The following is a 16685-nucleotide window of genomic DNA, read 5'->3' on the forward strand; positions in this document are numbered from 1 at the left end:
TGGGCTAAGAATTACAATGCGATTCAAGATCTGGCATACTTAAATAGTTACTGCTAAAATTTAACATTTCATAGTTTACAATGTTCTAAAATTCTAAAATTTTGAAGGACACTTTTCAAAAATGATTTTTTTTGCCCGTTGTTGTCAAACCTGTTAGACTGTCTCGTTTCAGAATTAACCTCCAAGTTTCCAGTTCTTTGCATTGTGTCTTTCTCATCAGCCCTTAAATCCAACAGCGTTCTTCATTTGATGAGTTGTATAGATTTCTTGATAGGTGGATATACATTTTTGCCAGGCGGTCATTTGAAATAATGATAGGAGATCATAATTCTCTTGGCAATGAGCTTATTATGTAAAGCTAATGCCTCCCCATGGAAGGTTTTTGGTAGTTGCTGTCTGTTGCGGGAAGCAGAGGGAGCCAATTTTTATTGTAGGCTCAGCTGAGCAAAGAATTGTACAGAAGATTTTTTTTAAAGAAAGTGATCAAGCGATATGGTCTCCTCTAACCTGCACCACTGGGGAAATGCCAGATATGTTCTGCCATGACCCAAGATTGCTTCAAAGGAGTGAGGTGGTGGACTGATATGTTTCGAGGGCATCTTGATACATGATGTTTTTCATATGTCAAGGCAATCTCCATGTACATAAAAGCATAAACACAACCAGATTTGCAGTACCATTGATGTGTGTTTTGTAGGGTTGCACATCTCCAGGTAGTAGCTGGAGAGCTCCTGCTATTACAACTGATCTCCAGCCGATAGAGATCAGTTCACCTGGAGAAAATGGCTGCTTTGGCAATTGGAGTCCCTCTCCTCCCCAAACCCCACCCTCCTCAGGCTACGCCCCAAATACCTCCCGCCAATTGTGAAGAGGGACCTGGCAACCCTAGTATTTTGCCATGTGACTGCTCTCCAGTCTATGTATCTGTAGCAAACTAAGCACTTGAGCCACACTTAGAATGAACATGTAAGAACTGTGAGATTAGAGGTCTGTCAGTGGCTGCCCAGTTGCCCCAGCAGGGAAGGTGTTAGAAACTGCCTCTGAACATGGAGGCCCTATTCTTAGTAATCATGGTTTGCAAAAAAAAAAAAAAAAAAAAAAAGGACCCTACCTTCTATACATCTGTTTTGGTGCTTAGGGGTTGTTTGTTTGTAAATACCTTTTTGCTAGCAGCCATTACAGACATCTTGGGACAATGCCAATTACCCATTGTAGTCTCTATTTTCTTAGATTCCCTCAGTGTAGGAAAAGATTACATTTGAAGTAGTAATATTGAATGGTTTGGGGGTGTGCGCAAATGACTCAAAGGAGCCCTTAGATGTGGCCCTTCGATGCTGCCCTTTGTGTGCATTGTAAAATTATATAATTGGAAGGGCTTCAGCCAGAGTTGATTTCCCCCCCTCAAAACCTCTAAGGCAAGGGGATGTCCATGACCTCCTTGGTCAACCTTGTTCCGTGCATGAACTGCTGCGCTTCAAGTCAGCAAATGTTTCCTCCATGTTTTGAACCAGATCTACCTCCCAGTAATTTTAAAGCCATTGGTCCTTGTGTTCTTCTCAGTGGGCAGTTGCTCTCCTTCTTTCTGGCTTTCTGTGAGATGACTGTCGGGACCTTCCCTACGAGGTGACCTCAAAGGGTACAGCTAAAGCACTTCTGTTGGGCCCTTATGCCCTGCCAGCTCCTGAATGGGGAAAAGAGGCTTACCTCATTGTTAGCTGCTGCAGTCCTCGATTTTTAGGAGGCACCTAATCATCTGTGTTTTCCTCCTACGTGCCCCCCCAGTGGTTCTTCCTTGCCCAGCCCTGGGTGTGTTCCCAAGGCCTGACTCTTCGGTCAGTTGGGGAGGGGGCACTGATGCCTTTCAATTACCCCCTGTTGAGGCTCCCTTAGCCGCTCTCTGTCTTTCTGCTGTTAAGGTGATGATTACGGCCAGCTTCGATATAAATTCAAAATGACTTGCAACACATGTGGAACCCATAAAACAAAAGATGTTACAGCATCCCTTGCCAGTAAGGTTTTTTTTTAAATACACCAAGTAGCTGAAAAGCACATTCAGACACATGCTGGCAAGTCAAAATCTCTCCTCGGAGCCTTCCCTGCTTAGAAGTCTTGTAAAAGCTTCCCTGCTTAAAATCAATTTATAAGATGAAAAGGGGCAAGCCAGAAACCATCCTTGGAGCCTCATAAAAGTTTCCCAAAGTCTAGCATATTTTGGGCTTCCTAGGCAGGGACGATGCCACAAAGGACACCTCCTTCCTGTTCTCCACACAATACAGGAAGGCAGCGCAGGGCCTCCTCTGAAGATCCGCCATAGGGCTCATACAAGGAGAAGTGCTTCCTGGATAGGTTACGTTTTCTTTTCCTGAGATGCTGACATTTCAGTCCCCAATGATGTGAACCCGGTAGAATTGCCATAGTCCCATGGCTTTTGGCATTTGTAATAATATGCCCTCCGGAGTGATCAAACACGATAGGTGCTCTGGGGCTAACATAAATGCCTCCCACCATTCTCCTGGGTTGGCTTTGGTGCATTTTTTGCCAGTGATGGTCACACTTGAGCAACCAGGCTTGCTCAGAATATTCTCTTGGCAAGGTGCAGGGAAAACCCCTTGAATTTGCAGAACTGCCTTGAACACAACGCATGAAAGCTGCCTTATACTGAAGCAGACCCTTGGTCCATCGAAGTCAGTATTACCTACTCAGACTGGCAGCGGCTCTCCAGGGTCTCAGGCAGAGGTCTTTCACATCATCTACTTGCCTAGTCCCTTTAACTGGAGATGCTGGGGATTGAACCTGGGACCTTCTGCGTGCCAAGCAGAGGCTCTACCACTGAGCCATGGTCCCTCCCCAACACAATGATGTCCTTGCGCAGCTCAGGAAAGAAGATCAGAATAGCTCTGAAAAATTATGAGCATCTTTTAGACCCAAGGAACTGCCTAGCATAAGAGTCAGGTTGCCCATCTAGCCCAACATGGTCTGTTCTGCGTGCCGTCAGCTCTGCATGGTCCAGAGCAGAGAACACTTTCCTGGCTTTGCTACGTGAGATAACCAGATATGCCGGAGATTGAACCCAGGATCTTCATGCAAAGCATGTGTACTCTGTCAGAGCTGTGGCCCTTTTTAAAACACCAGCTCAAACTATACACAACAGACCATGTTCTTTCCAGTGCCACACCGAGGTGGGATTCTAAATCTCCAGTCCAGGGAGCCTCAGGAATAACAAAATGCCAGCCCGTTCATTAATAATCTCCAGAAGATTGTGTTTTTAAGTTTCTGGCTGCCAGTGAGGAGAGGGATGACAATCACTGCATGTAGGTTCAGTTGTACACTCCACATAATGAAGTTATGGATTTTGAAACTTTGAGTCTCTTGATTCTGCTGAAAACATGTGTGTGTTTTTAAATGAGATTTGCTTTGATTATATAAGGTAATTTATGCCTTCTCCTAAGCTTTTCATGATTGCAAGCTGCTCTTGTTTGTTTCTGACCAGGCTGCATAATTTATACCCTTATTAGGCTAAAGATCCGTGGGAAGTGCCCTTATACTAATGTTGCATTGGGGTCAACCCATTCCTCTAGGGGAATATAAAAGCAATAACACATTGGGGTCTCCTAGTAGCCCCATTCTTTTGACCTTTCCTCCTTCCCTGCATATCTAACTGTGAAGGGTTTTTTTCGTGCATAACCATCTTTATCCCCAAGAGGATTACCTTTTCCTATTTAGTGTTGATCACACAGGTCCCAATGCAATTAGAGTCCTAAGTTTAGGGCAGGTAGAAAGTATAGATTTGACCCAAATCATAGAGTTTTGGATGCATGGATGGTGAAGCCTTAGGGTATAGTTACAGATGTAGTGTTGTTTGGGGTGTAATGGGAGTGATCATGCAGGTCTAAGCATCCATAAATTCTCCCCAAAAGGTCTATAGAGTAGGACTGAGGCCTGGGATGCAAAGAAGTGTGCATGTTTCATAAACCTTGATGTAAAACCCAACAAGTTTATTTAGTAAAATGGGCTAGATGCATCCAATGTGTTTGCATAATCAGAAGGTATGATCAACCCAAAGAAGTGGTCGTAACAGCTGATTTGTTGCTCCTGTGAGGGAAGGACTCCTCGTCACTCAGTTAGGTTAATGTTGTTTCAAACTGAAGCTTGGATAATTGGCATCCTGTCTTGGATGCTTCTAGGAGGATCTTCCTTGAAGCAGTCCTACAGAAACGGGAAGCGCAAACTCCAGATTCTTTGAATCCGAATTTCCAGTTGTGCCAGAGTGAGAGTTTTAGGAAGTCATGGTTGGGGCCCTTGATCCTGGAGTCCTTTTTGCGGTTTGGATCCTGGGCAGCTTGGTAGCTTCTGACTATCCTTTTGGTGAAAGCCACAGGCTGTGATTCATTGAAGGGACATACGCTAGCAGGAACACAGTGTGTGAATGTGAAGATTTGTTTGCTCCTTTCAACACAGCTGTTTCCACTGCAGTAAAGGAAAGCCTTTTCTCAAGCTACATGGTGGCTTGTATCTTCCGCAGTTGGGAACTTCTGCAAATGGCAAAGTCCTGGCTGTATGTGCAGTACTCTCCCCCTTCTTTAGATAGCAACCACCAGCCTCAGGAGGTCAGGTGAGTTATTTGGAACATATGAATTGCCTTGCTGGGTGGGTGACGCCAAAGTTTTGCCTTGCTTTCTTGTTCCATTTTGCGATCCCTGGAAACATCTGTCTGGCCATGTTTTGTAAAGAGCATTCTGGCCTGTGGCAAAGCAAAGCAGTTCCCCGAGTCCCCAAGTCTCTCCCTCTAAGAGATGTCAGAAGTCATGTTGTCAAAGACTGAACTTGCTGGCTCATCTCCCAGAAGGAGGTCTTTTTGTCTGCCATTACAAGCTGGGTCTATCCATCTATTGCTTCTCTGTATTCAAGGATCATTTTCCAAACAAATGGACGTTTCTAGGTTTTAAGAAGTGATTTAATAAAAAGAAACCTTGAGGATGACAGAGAATTGATTCTTGTTCTTCTTTTCTCTAGCCGCACGGCTTTTCCCTTGTTCATCTGTCCTGTACCTTGTCCCCATTCTTAAGGGATTTTATGATGGTAGAACAAAAGCAGGTCCCTGGTTGGTTCATTGGGGACTGTAACGTCTTTGTGTTTGTGATTCTGGTGTTACTCTCTCTGCACAACACTCACCTCATTGAGGCTGTCCTAAAAACACACAATCTGTCAGCTGATGAGTGTTCTGATGAGGCTTCCTTGTCCTTTTGCTACAGCCCACTTCACCATCAATTCCTACACTTGTGTCCTCTCAGGTTTTTTTTTTAATACTCCTGAACAGTTGGAATGTTCATAACTATTCCACAGCACTCCAGCGGCTTAGCGAGTGGCTAAGGACATATTGCAGGCAATGGTTTGGATCCAGACTAAATTTCCCACTCACACAAAGCCCTTTTTTCAGTGGAACAGAACATTCCTGTCTTCCCCCCATCTTTCAGCAGCACAGTGATCTCCCTGAAATGCTGCTCCTGGAGTTAGGGGACCCTGAGCAACAGCACGAGAGGCAAATTGGGGGTCTACAGCAGGAAGAGGCAATTGGTGGGATTTGTCTCTCCCCTCCAGTTAGCAACCCAGTAACTATGGAATCCTAGTTTCTAATCTGCGTTCACCTATGTTCCCCATCACCACCCAGTTTTGCGATAAGAAGAAAAAGAGTTGGTATTTATATGCCAACTTTCTCTACCACTTAAGGGAGACTCAAACCGGCTTACAATCACCTTCCCTTCCCCTCCCCACAACAGACACCCTGTGAGGTGGGTGAGGCTGAGAGAGTGTGACTAGCCCAAGATCGCCCAGCTGGCTTCGTGTGTAAGAGTGGGGAAACAAATCCAGTTCGCCAGATTAGCCTCCGCCCCTCATGTGGAGGAGTGAGGAATCAAAGCCGGTTCTCCAGATCAGAATCCACCACTCCAAACCACCGCTCTTAACCATGACACCATGCTGGCTGGATCAGAATCCACTGCTCTTAACCACTACACCATGCTGGCTATGGATTTGCAGAGAATAGTGCTATTGCCAATTTACCCTTTATCTGTTGGTAGAGGGTAAATTGGCAATAGCACAATTCTCTGCAAATCCATAGTTTCCTTATCACCTGGTATCTCTCTGTGCCCAAGAGCAGAGGCCTTAAAAAGATTATCCCAAACTGCTTGTTCTTTGAAAGCAGGTATAGAGTAGGACAAGCATAATTCATAGTGCCATTTGTAAGCTTTCAAAATCACATATACAGCATTGTGACGTTTTACTGCCCTTGTGAATTTTTCATACCTTTGTAGCTCAATTTTAAGAGAACCAACCTGAACGTTATAAAGGTAAGCTCTTTCCAGACTACGCCATGAACATTTATTTGAGTCCATGCCCCAAAAAAATACATTTTTCTCTGTGGCATCACCTCACAAGGCACCAGGAAGCTGAGTTTGTGCAGAATAAGGACAAGACAATTATGAGAGTTAGATGTGTAACAAAAATTGGAATGAGTTTTACAAGAATGGTTTCTCGATACCTCACTCTGGGTGGAGTCCCTCACCAGGCCAAGAATAGAAAACTACAGTTTTCCTGTTCAGCTCTGATAAAGACTTTTGTAAAGTAAGAAGAAGCAAAACTTGGCTGTTCTAAGAAACCTCCCTGAAGTGAAAGTTGTGTCGATACAAATGCACCTTAACTAACAGGAAGTTGTCTAAACTCTGGTTTAGAAAGACGTCACCTCATTTGCTAGCAAATTACCATGATGCGGTGCTCCTTCACTTGCAAATTAAATATTTTCCTTTCCGCTGGTCCCTGCTTACCTAAATGGCTGAGGCTATTAGTTAATAATTAATATTTTATATAGACAGCACTCTGACATTGGCCAAGGCAGTTTCCCAATCAAAATATAGATAACGTTAAAGCCAGCAAACTGCTTCTTTGAAAGAATTTGGCCTAGGGGATCGGACGAAATTTAAGATTTCAGGAGTGTGAAATCCTTTCTTACAGTTTTTGGAATGATAGACTTAATCTGAATATATAAAATTCTAAGTCTGTGAAAGAATTTCACTGATGCGCTCAAAAAGAATAGCCCATATATAAAATTGTTAAATTTTCAAGTTTACATTGGGCCACATTTTTCTTAAAGTAATGGCAACATGTTTTCATATTGATTAAATTATGGGATATTAACATTTTGTTTTACATACAATTTAAATTTGAAAAGCAATAAAAACTGAAACAATAAAGGCACAAACAGCATCAAAACAATGCAACAACAAGCACGTGGTATAAAAGCATAGAACAACATGAAGTCTAAAATAGTGTGAAACAGCATAAAACCATTGACTCTGGCTGTATTCAAATGTCACCCCTAAACTCAATCAGAGGTCTGTTGGCATCCCACACCAATAGTGCATCTGGTGTGCTCATAGGCAACGCTGGATCCTCCCAGATCCCTCCAGATCTAACACCCAGAACTTGTTTGCAACACTTCCATGTTTGATCAAGCTAGCATTCACCATGATGGCATCTGAATGAGGCTCCTCAGCAAACTGGAATTAGTTCCTTACAAATCAAGATTCCAAACTGGGATTTAACGGAGGTTTATGTCACAGCATATTGGTAGTTTGGTCAAAGCAAGAAAGGGTTCAATCAAACTGCACACGGAGAGAGATTTGAGGGGGACAGATGCTGTATTTATGCCCAGGATCAACAGTCCTTGGTTCGATCAGACCTTGTGAAGTCTGCATGCAGCCGGTGTAATCCACCATCAAACAGAATAAGCATAATTTAAAGGTAAAGGTCCCCTGTGCAAGCACCGGGTCATTCCTGACCCATGGGGTGACGTCACATCCCGACGTTTCCTAGGCAGACTTTGTTTACGGGGTGGTTTGCCAGGGCCTTCCCCAGTCATCTTCCCTTTACCCCCAGCAAGCTGGGTACTCATTTTACCGACCTCGGAAGGATGGAAGGCTGAGTCAACCTTGAGCTGGCTACCTGAAACCGACTTCCGTGGGGATCGAACTCAGGTCGTGAGCAGAGCTTGGACTGCAGTACTGCAGTTTACCAATCTGCGCCACAGGGCTCTTAAGCATAATTTAAGAGGGCCTTAAAAATGACTAGGAGAATAGAAACAGATTTAATCTGGTCCCAAAAAGTTGATGGATGTTTATGAGGAGGGCATTCCAAAGATGAGGTGCCAGCACAGAAAAGGACCTGTCCACTTCAGAAGGTCAAGGACACTGGAGCAGGACCTCAGAAGGAGGATATGTCTGTTGGATGTATTTACACTTTTCTTTGTGGACAGATTTTATTACCACAAAGTAGAGACGACGTCAGGTTTAAGAAGCAAGGGGGGGGGGAAAGCTTTTTATTTTGCCAGGCAAAGAAGAGACATTTCAGCCCTTTTTGGGACTTTAAAAATGAAAGTCTCTTAACAAAACCCCGCCCTCCATGTCTTATATATACTCCTCCAGAGTTCTTTGTTCTCAAGAAACATCCTTCTTTATAAGTCCATTCCCCTGTGATGTCATCATCTTGTGATACCTGCCTATGATCTCACTTCGTGGTCACATGTTGTTTTTTTATACCATCCAGATACGAAAAATCACCTGCTTTGTTCAGTTTAAGTTAGACAAGACTATTTTCTACTGACTTATATAAATAACCACAGCTTACAAATATGATAGAAAAATAACATTTTTCTAATATGCTAGAATTAAATTAATTAAAATCTTACACATCCCACATGTCCTCTCTTCCTACAATATAGGGGTACTAGTATTGGCCTGCCTTGCATGTCTGTGAGGGTTATGCTGTGAAGCTCTCAACTAGCTCCATAAAAATGCAAATAGCAGATATGTTGGCGTACAGTTTATTTATTTAAGCATTTATATGCCTTTCTTTGACTATCAAGGCATTTTTACAAATGTTAAAGCAAATACAGCCACAACCAGCAGCAGTAAAATCCTAATAAAAATGTCAGCACTTTCTGCCCAAAGGAGAAGTTTCTCGGCAGGGTGTGTAAAAACTTGTGATGAGTTTGAATTGCCCAGCTCTTCTGTTTCAACCCCAAATGACCTTCAATTTTATTTCTCTCTTGTGCAAATGCCCTGACCTAGATGGCCCAGGCTAGCCTGCACTCATCAGATCTCAGAAACAAAGCAGTTATAGTACTTGGATGGGAGACCACCAAGGAAATGCAGGTTCGCTATGCAGAGGAAGGCAATGGCAAACCACCTCTGTTCATCTCTTGCCTTGAAAACCCTACGGGGTCACCATAAGTGGGTTGCGACTTGACGGTGATTTGCACACATTTACTGATGGGGAAGAAGAAGAAGAGTTATTTTTTATAGGCCGATTTTCTCTACCACTTAAGGGAGAATCAAACCGGCTTACAATCACCTTCCCCTCCCCACAACAGACACCCTGTGAGGTAGGTGAGGCTGAGAGAGCTCTAAGAGAACTGTGACTAGCCCAAGGTCACCCAGCTGGCTTCATGTGTCGGAGTGGGGAAACCAACCCGGTTCACCAGATTAGCCTCTGCCGCTCATGTGGAGGACAGTTAGAGCAGTTCCTCAGTGGAACAGGCTTCTTCGGGAGGTGGTAAGTGCTCCTTCCCTGGAGGTTTTTAAGCAGAGGCTAAATGGCCATCTGTCAGCAATGCTGATTCTATGACCTTAGGCAGTTCATGAGAGGGAGGGCATCTTGGCCATCTTCTGGGCATGGAGTAGGGGTCACTGGGGGTGTGGGGGAGGTAGTTGTGAATTTCCTGCATTGTGCAGGGGGTTGGACTAGATGACCCTGGTGGTCCCTTCCAATTCTATGATTCTATGAGTGGTGAAGCAAACCCGGTTCTCCAGTTTAGAGACCGCCACTCCAAACCACTGCTATTAATCCCTATACCAGGGGTGGGGAATGTCAGGCCTGGGGGCCGTTTAAGGCCCACGAAATCATTTGGTCTGGCCCTTCGTGGGTCCTGGCAGATCTCTAGCTCAGAAGGATCTAAGATTGGCGATCTGCACCCTCCTGAGGACAGGAATAGCCTCTACTCAAGGCAGATGTGAGTTTATTTTGCTGAGAAAAGCAACCTTTTCCCCCCCTTGCAGAAGAGTTGTTAGCTAAGGAGCTGCTAGGACCGCCCAAGAAACTGTGTTAACCCTTTCCCACCCAGGCCGTGGAGAAATGTATTGGCTGGCTAATTTTTAAGTTAATAATTTTGTATGGCCCGCAAATAATGTTATAAATATCCAAATGGCCCTTGGCAGAAAAAAGGTTCCCCACCCCTGCACTATACCATGCTGGCTCTGGGGAAAGCAAATTACTGGGGCTGGGAAAAGGAAATTGCCCTATTGCTGCTGTGTCATATCGACAGCGGCAGCAGCCATGGGGAAACTGCATAAGCCTCTCCCCATGTGGAAACTGCCTCCACCTTCAGGGTTATCTGTGTGAGGCAGGCAAAAGGCCTCCCTGGGCTAGAAATCAGGGTGAGGGAGGTTGACTTTCCATCCTTACCTCAGGCCGGAGTTGTTATTCCTGCTAGGTAGGTAAGTTCTTTAGTTGCAGGGGAATTGCTCGCTGGCACAGCCGCGTCAAGGACGTTGGCAGCTGTCACTCAGCCAGTTCCCTCTGCACATTTGCATCCGCACCAGGAGGTCTTCCGCCCCACTCCTCTCAAGCCCGTTTAATGTTTAAACATTTACAGCAATATCTAAATTGTACACAAATCCTTATTGCGTAATTGTTTAACATTTTACCTTGCTAGGATAGGGCCACCAAAATCCTTTCGTCTGGACCTTAGGCGAGAGGTGGTCTCCATGGGTTTGTCCTTTGGCGCTGACGAATCTCCAGCGGAAAGTCCATGCCCTTTGCCCTGGAAAAGAATTACGTTTCCAGGTATTTGAGAATCTCGCCTACATGCCTTTCGTGGGTATGGTTGGCATGACGAGGGTTCTCACCCTCTTGACCTTTTGAGATTTTATCCCCTATTTCCTGCTGCAATTTCGGAGCACGAATGACACAACAAGCAGTTTTAATACTCAGTCCTTCCCTTGTAGAAATTATCAATATTGTAATTGAGCAGGGATCCCAACTATATCATCCATGCCCCTCTTAGCAAATCTGGTGTCCATAAGCAGCATTTTTGGAGGGTCTTTGGAACGTACTCTGTAGGGGCTCTGTCCTTTCCCACTCATGTCTTTCAAGGGTGTTAAAACGTGCATGTATTATTTTTTTGCACACCCACCTCATCTGGCTTGGCAAAAGGCATATCAAGTTTTGTTTCCAGGTATCCACACCCAGTTCAGGGCCAGCTAGAGGCCCCATAGGGCCTTGGCCAAGATGTCTTCCAGAGCCCCCTCTCCCTCACCTAGTGCACTGCTGTGCTTCCTCTGCTGCCCTTGCACAAACACACAACTAAGCACCCTGCTGATTTCTCTAGGATCGGTGAGGCCAGGCTAGAGAACCAGCGAGCGGCTGCTCCACTCTTCTATTGCACCTCTGATGAAGAAGTGGAAGACCACCCTAGAAACTGCTGGGGCGATCGCCCCGTTTTCCAGAGGGAAAGGTGCTAAGGGGAGGCAGTAGAGTGTGGCCCTCTTGCTACCTCCCCCGACATCCCTCCCATCAGGACATGGGAAATCATCCCGGAGGCCCTTGTGCCACTCTTCTGTTTCCTGATGGGAGCAGAGGGGGCAAATATCTCTTGCCAGCAGTGGGCCATGAGCCTTAACAGGGGAAGGGCCGTAGCTCAGTGGTAGAGCATCTGCTTGGCATGCAGAAGGCCCCAGGTTCAATCTCTGGCATCTCTAGTCAAAGGGACTAGGCAAGTAGGTGATATGAAAGACCTCTGCCTGAGACCCTGGAGAGCCGCTGTCGGTCTGCATAGACAGTACTGACTTTGATGGACCAAGGGTCTGATTCAGTATAAGGCAGCTTCATGTGTTCATGTGCACCTCACTAGCCCCTGAATGTAGCTCTGGATGGCAGCATATTGGAATGTAAGCATCAGCCATGAATATCTCCCCAGTCACATCCCTTTCGCACACATCTCAGATGATAAATAGCCTTGCACTTGGGTAAATGAAGGTTAATAGATACTTCCCCGTTGATATGTGGCAAGGCACACCTCTGAATGATCCTTTATAGTTAGGCACCAGGTTCTAAAAACAAACACCCAAAATGGTTACCTTTTTCAGGGTGAAAGCCTGAAGAGGAAAAAAATGTGTGAAATGAATAGGAAGTATTTGTGCATGTTTCTCTTCTCCACCCCCATCACACATCTTTCAGTGCCTTTATGTAAATTCAGTGGAGTGATAGAATTACTGGGTGTTGAGGTCCCTGTCAAGTTTTTAAAAGAATGCCAAATGCACTTGGCAGGCTTAGCACTGAAATCTCACTCTCATGGTAAGATCCTGGTGCATGATATATGTGTTCTGTCTTATCTGTCTGTCAAATATACTCTACCCCGCAAAAGATTTCTGTGTAAACAAACCTGGCCAATTCATAATACCTATGAATCTCTGTGGAATGTAAACGTTTTCTTGAGTGTGACGGGGCCTTTCTTAGGTGTGGAGTGTGGAATGACTATCTGTGGAGTTGGCATGTCAGGTGGGTTATTATTACTTTTTTGCCATCACGTCACAGCTGACTTACGGTGACCCCTTAGGGTTTTCAAAGCAAGAGACATTCAGAGGTGGTTTGCTATTGCCTGCCTCTGCGTCGCAACCCTGGTGTTCCTTGGTTGTCTCCCTTCCAAATACTAGCCAGGGCCAACCCTGCTAAAATTCTGTCTATGCCTTCAACAGCAATTTCACCACCCAAAGACTTGCATGTGTGTGGTATCTTAGAGTATCCTGGGCCATTTCCACATGATGTTTTTACTTTGGCTTGGGCTCAAAACTGTTCCAGGTTTCCCCCACACTTCCTCACAGCACCACTGCCAAGTTGTTTCTCTTGGCTGATGGCTAGGTCTGGGGCATCGGTTGCTGATTCGTGCCTGAAGATAATTTCCCCTAAATTTATGTACTTCGTGCATTAACATAATTTCTACCGGGCTTTTCCATTAAAATAACATGCAGGGTAGAGAATAAATCCAGTACGAACAAAAAGCAGAGCAAGTAAATGAACAGAACTAGCAGAGAACACACAATACAAGATCCACTTAAGAATCCATAACAGATCTTTCTCCTTTTTTTATCCCTCCCTTTCTCCAAGGAAGAATATGAGATCCTCCCATTGAACACCCCCACACTGAGGTGTTTACAAGCACTGCTGGACAGGAAAGACTTTATCCTGCAAGTAGCCAACTTGTGAATCTCAGTGAGGATAGAGTTCCATAAAAACAAAAACGAAACCAAGCAAACAAAAAATCTGGAAAACTTCTGAGAATGGTGGGGGGGAAAGAAGTTGGCATAAGATTTTAATCAATATGCTGGTTCATATGGAAAGAAGCACGCTTTAGGATACATATGAGGGATGTGGGATGGTTTATTATAGCCTGATCTCATCAGATCCTGGAAGCTAAGCAGGGTCGGTACTTGGATGGGAGACCACTAAGGAAGACTTTTCAGAGGAAAGCAATGGCCAACCTCCTCTGCTTAATCACTTGCCTTGGATGCCCCTTGCTGGGGTCACCATAAGTTGGCTGCAACTTGAAAGCACTTTACACACACACAGGATACATATGAACCCACATTTATTTAGGATTTTCCACGTAGGCCTGGCTACGTGCTCCTTCCCTGATGAAGGTATGGGATTAAGGTTGCCAGCCTCCAGGTAGTGGAAATCACAGGCACTTATGGCAAAGAATTATACAAACTCGATTATGCTGTTACAGAAGGTATAATGTGAGCATAAGCATGACACATACAAAACAATCCAATTGATGCTATAACATGATTATACATGTGTAGAATCCATCTGGAGTCGCATCAACAGTCCATTTGACAGAAAAGTCCTAAAAGCTGTGTAGTGAACTCCAGAATAGGTCTCCGGTAAGTGTCCTATTTCGCAACCGCTTTTCCGTCATTGGCCGTCCACAAGGACAATTTCCTCAGAACTGTTGTTCTGTAAAAATGTGTAAGTGCTCATAAATAATAAGAAGATTTACAAGGAGTAATAAAGCATGCATAATTACATACAATTTAGAAAAAAATTACATACCTGAGTACACAGGCTCGTAGCCTCCCTGTAGTAATGGATGACGAATCTGCGTCATCTAAACAATCTAACCTTAGTTCCTGATTTAAAGGGAACGTACCTAATTTCTCACAGGTGACGCTAAGTATCCAATTAAGAGCAGGCATAACCAAAAAATTACTATACTGACTACAGAATATTTAAAAGTAGTATACAACATCATAGTCAAAAATTATCCATAAGTGAAACATCAATACATGATTACAAAAAAGTGGACAAGTCAAAACTAGTATTAAGGCCATCAGGTGCCAATGTATCAAATAAAAAAATGAATCCGCATTCTTGTTGGAATAATAATCTGTCAATGTCTTGATATTGATATGGTTTACCCCGATATTGCCAGACCACGAAAAACTGCATTTCGTGGTCTGCATGTTTCGCCTGGAGATAGTGTGCAGTAAGCGGCACCTCTAAATTCCTATTGCTCACGCGTGATCGATGTTCACCGATTCTCAGTTTAATTGAACGTTTTGTTTTCCCTGTGTATAAAAATCCACATGAGCATCTGATAATATAAACCACGTTTTTGCTATTACAAGTTGAAAAATGTTTTAAAATAAATTTAAAAGCCGTGCGTGTGTCCACAAATTCTTTTACAGGTAGCGCCTGTGCACATGCAACACATTCCCCGCATCAGAAGTGTCCAGCTGGTTTAGAAGTCCGGACTGGTTCAATTGTGTCGGAGTGGATTAAACGGTCCTTAAAGGACCAAGTGTGTTTTAATCCAAACACGGGTGGTTCCTCACAGCCAGGTATGCCGCTGACTAAATGCCAATGTTTTTTAATCGCTTTCTGTATGTATCCTGTCAATGGAGTATATTGTAATGCCACTGTAATTCCCCTTCTGGAATTGTCTCTGTTCTTATCCACTAATAAATTATTTCTGTGGATGTTGTCTGCTTTTATTCTAGCTTTTGTAATCACATTAATGTGGAAACCGTGTGTAGTCAAAGTCCGGCTCAAAGAGTCGACTTCATGTTTGTAATCCTTTTCATTTGTAGCGTTTCTTTTTAATAGAATAAATTGTCCATAAGGTAAATTTTGGATTATGTGTTGCGGATGGTGAGATTGAAAGTGCAGAAGCGCCCTCTTATCGGTGCTTTTTCTATATGGTTTTACCGCAAGTAAAGGTAGCGCCTGCGCACATGCAACATGTGAATTTTGTGAATAATATTATTTCTTGGAAACGTTTCATAGACGATATTTTTCTTATTTTTTATCGTGCCAATAATTTGGAGGCTTTTTTGGCATGGCTCAATTCTTGTCATAGAAATTTAGCGTTCAACTGCACATCTGATTACCATACAATTAATTTTTTTGATATATCCGTATATAGGACATAAGTTCCCTTTAAATCAGGAACTAAGATTAGATTGTTTAGATGACGCAGATTCGTCATCCATTACTACAGGGAGGCTACAAGCCTGTGTACTAGGGTATGTAATTTTTTCTAAATTGTATGTAATTATGCATGCTTTATTACTCCTTGTAAATCTTCTTGTTATTTATGAGCACTTACATATTTTTACAGAACAACAGTTCTGAGGAAATTGTCCTTGTGGACGGCCAATGACGAAAAAGCGGTTGCGAAATAGGACACTTACCGGAGACCTATTCTGGCGTTCACTACACAGCTTTTAGGACTTTTCTGTCAAATGGACTGTTGATGCGACTCCAGATGGATTCTACACATGTATAATCATGTTATAGCATCAATTGGATTGTTTTGTATGTGTTCATGCTTATGCTCACATTATACCTCCTGTAACAGCATAATCGAGTTTGTATAATTCTTTGCCATAAGTGCCTGTGATTTCCATTACCTATATTTGGGGCACTTGTTTTCGTTTTGATTGCTCAAGCCTCCAGGTAGTAGCTGGAGATCTCCAGCTATTACAACTGATCTCCAGCCAATAGCGATCAGTTCACCTGGACAAAATGGCCGCTTTGCCATTTGGACTCTATGGGATTGAAGTCCCTCTCCTCCCCAAACCCCGCCCTCCTCAGGCTCTGCCTCAAAAACCTCCCGGCGGTGATGAAGAGGGACCTGGCAACCCTATGTGGCACGTGAGCTATACAGGGCAAAGCCTTCTCTGCAATGGCACTCATTGCAATGGCACTCAATGGTAGAACTCCATCCACAGGGCAGTCCTCTGTGCCTTGTTGCTGTTGACACAGCGGCAACACAAGGGAAAGGCTGTGCTCTTCCAGAGGGCATTTGGGATTTGATACACACCTCAGACACTGATTGTTCTCTTAGATTTATGGCTAAAGTTGTTGTGATATTTGCTGTTTTAACCAGACATTGTGTTGCCTTCATCATTCTTTTTTAAGAAGGGGGGGGGGTCCAAATATTTTAATCAATAACAAATACATCTGAAGAGCAGCTGGGAAATGTGTGTGACTTTGGAAATAAGAGGGGAAGAACATCAGAAGAGCCCTGCTGGATCAGGCCAGTGGTCCATTTAGTCCAGCATCCTGTCTCA

The sequence above is a fragment of the Euleptes europaea genome, chromosome 14 (genome assembly GCF_029931775.1).
Source record: "Euleptes europaea isolate rEulEur1 chromosome 14, rEulEur1.hap1, whole genome shotgun sequence".
NCBI classification, from domain to species: Eukaryota; Metazoa; Chordata; class Lepidosauria; order Squamata; family Sphaerodactylidae; genus Euleptes; species Euleptes europaea.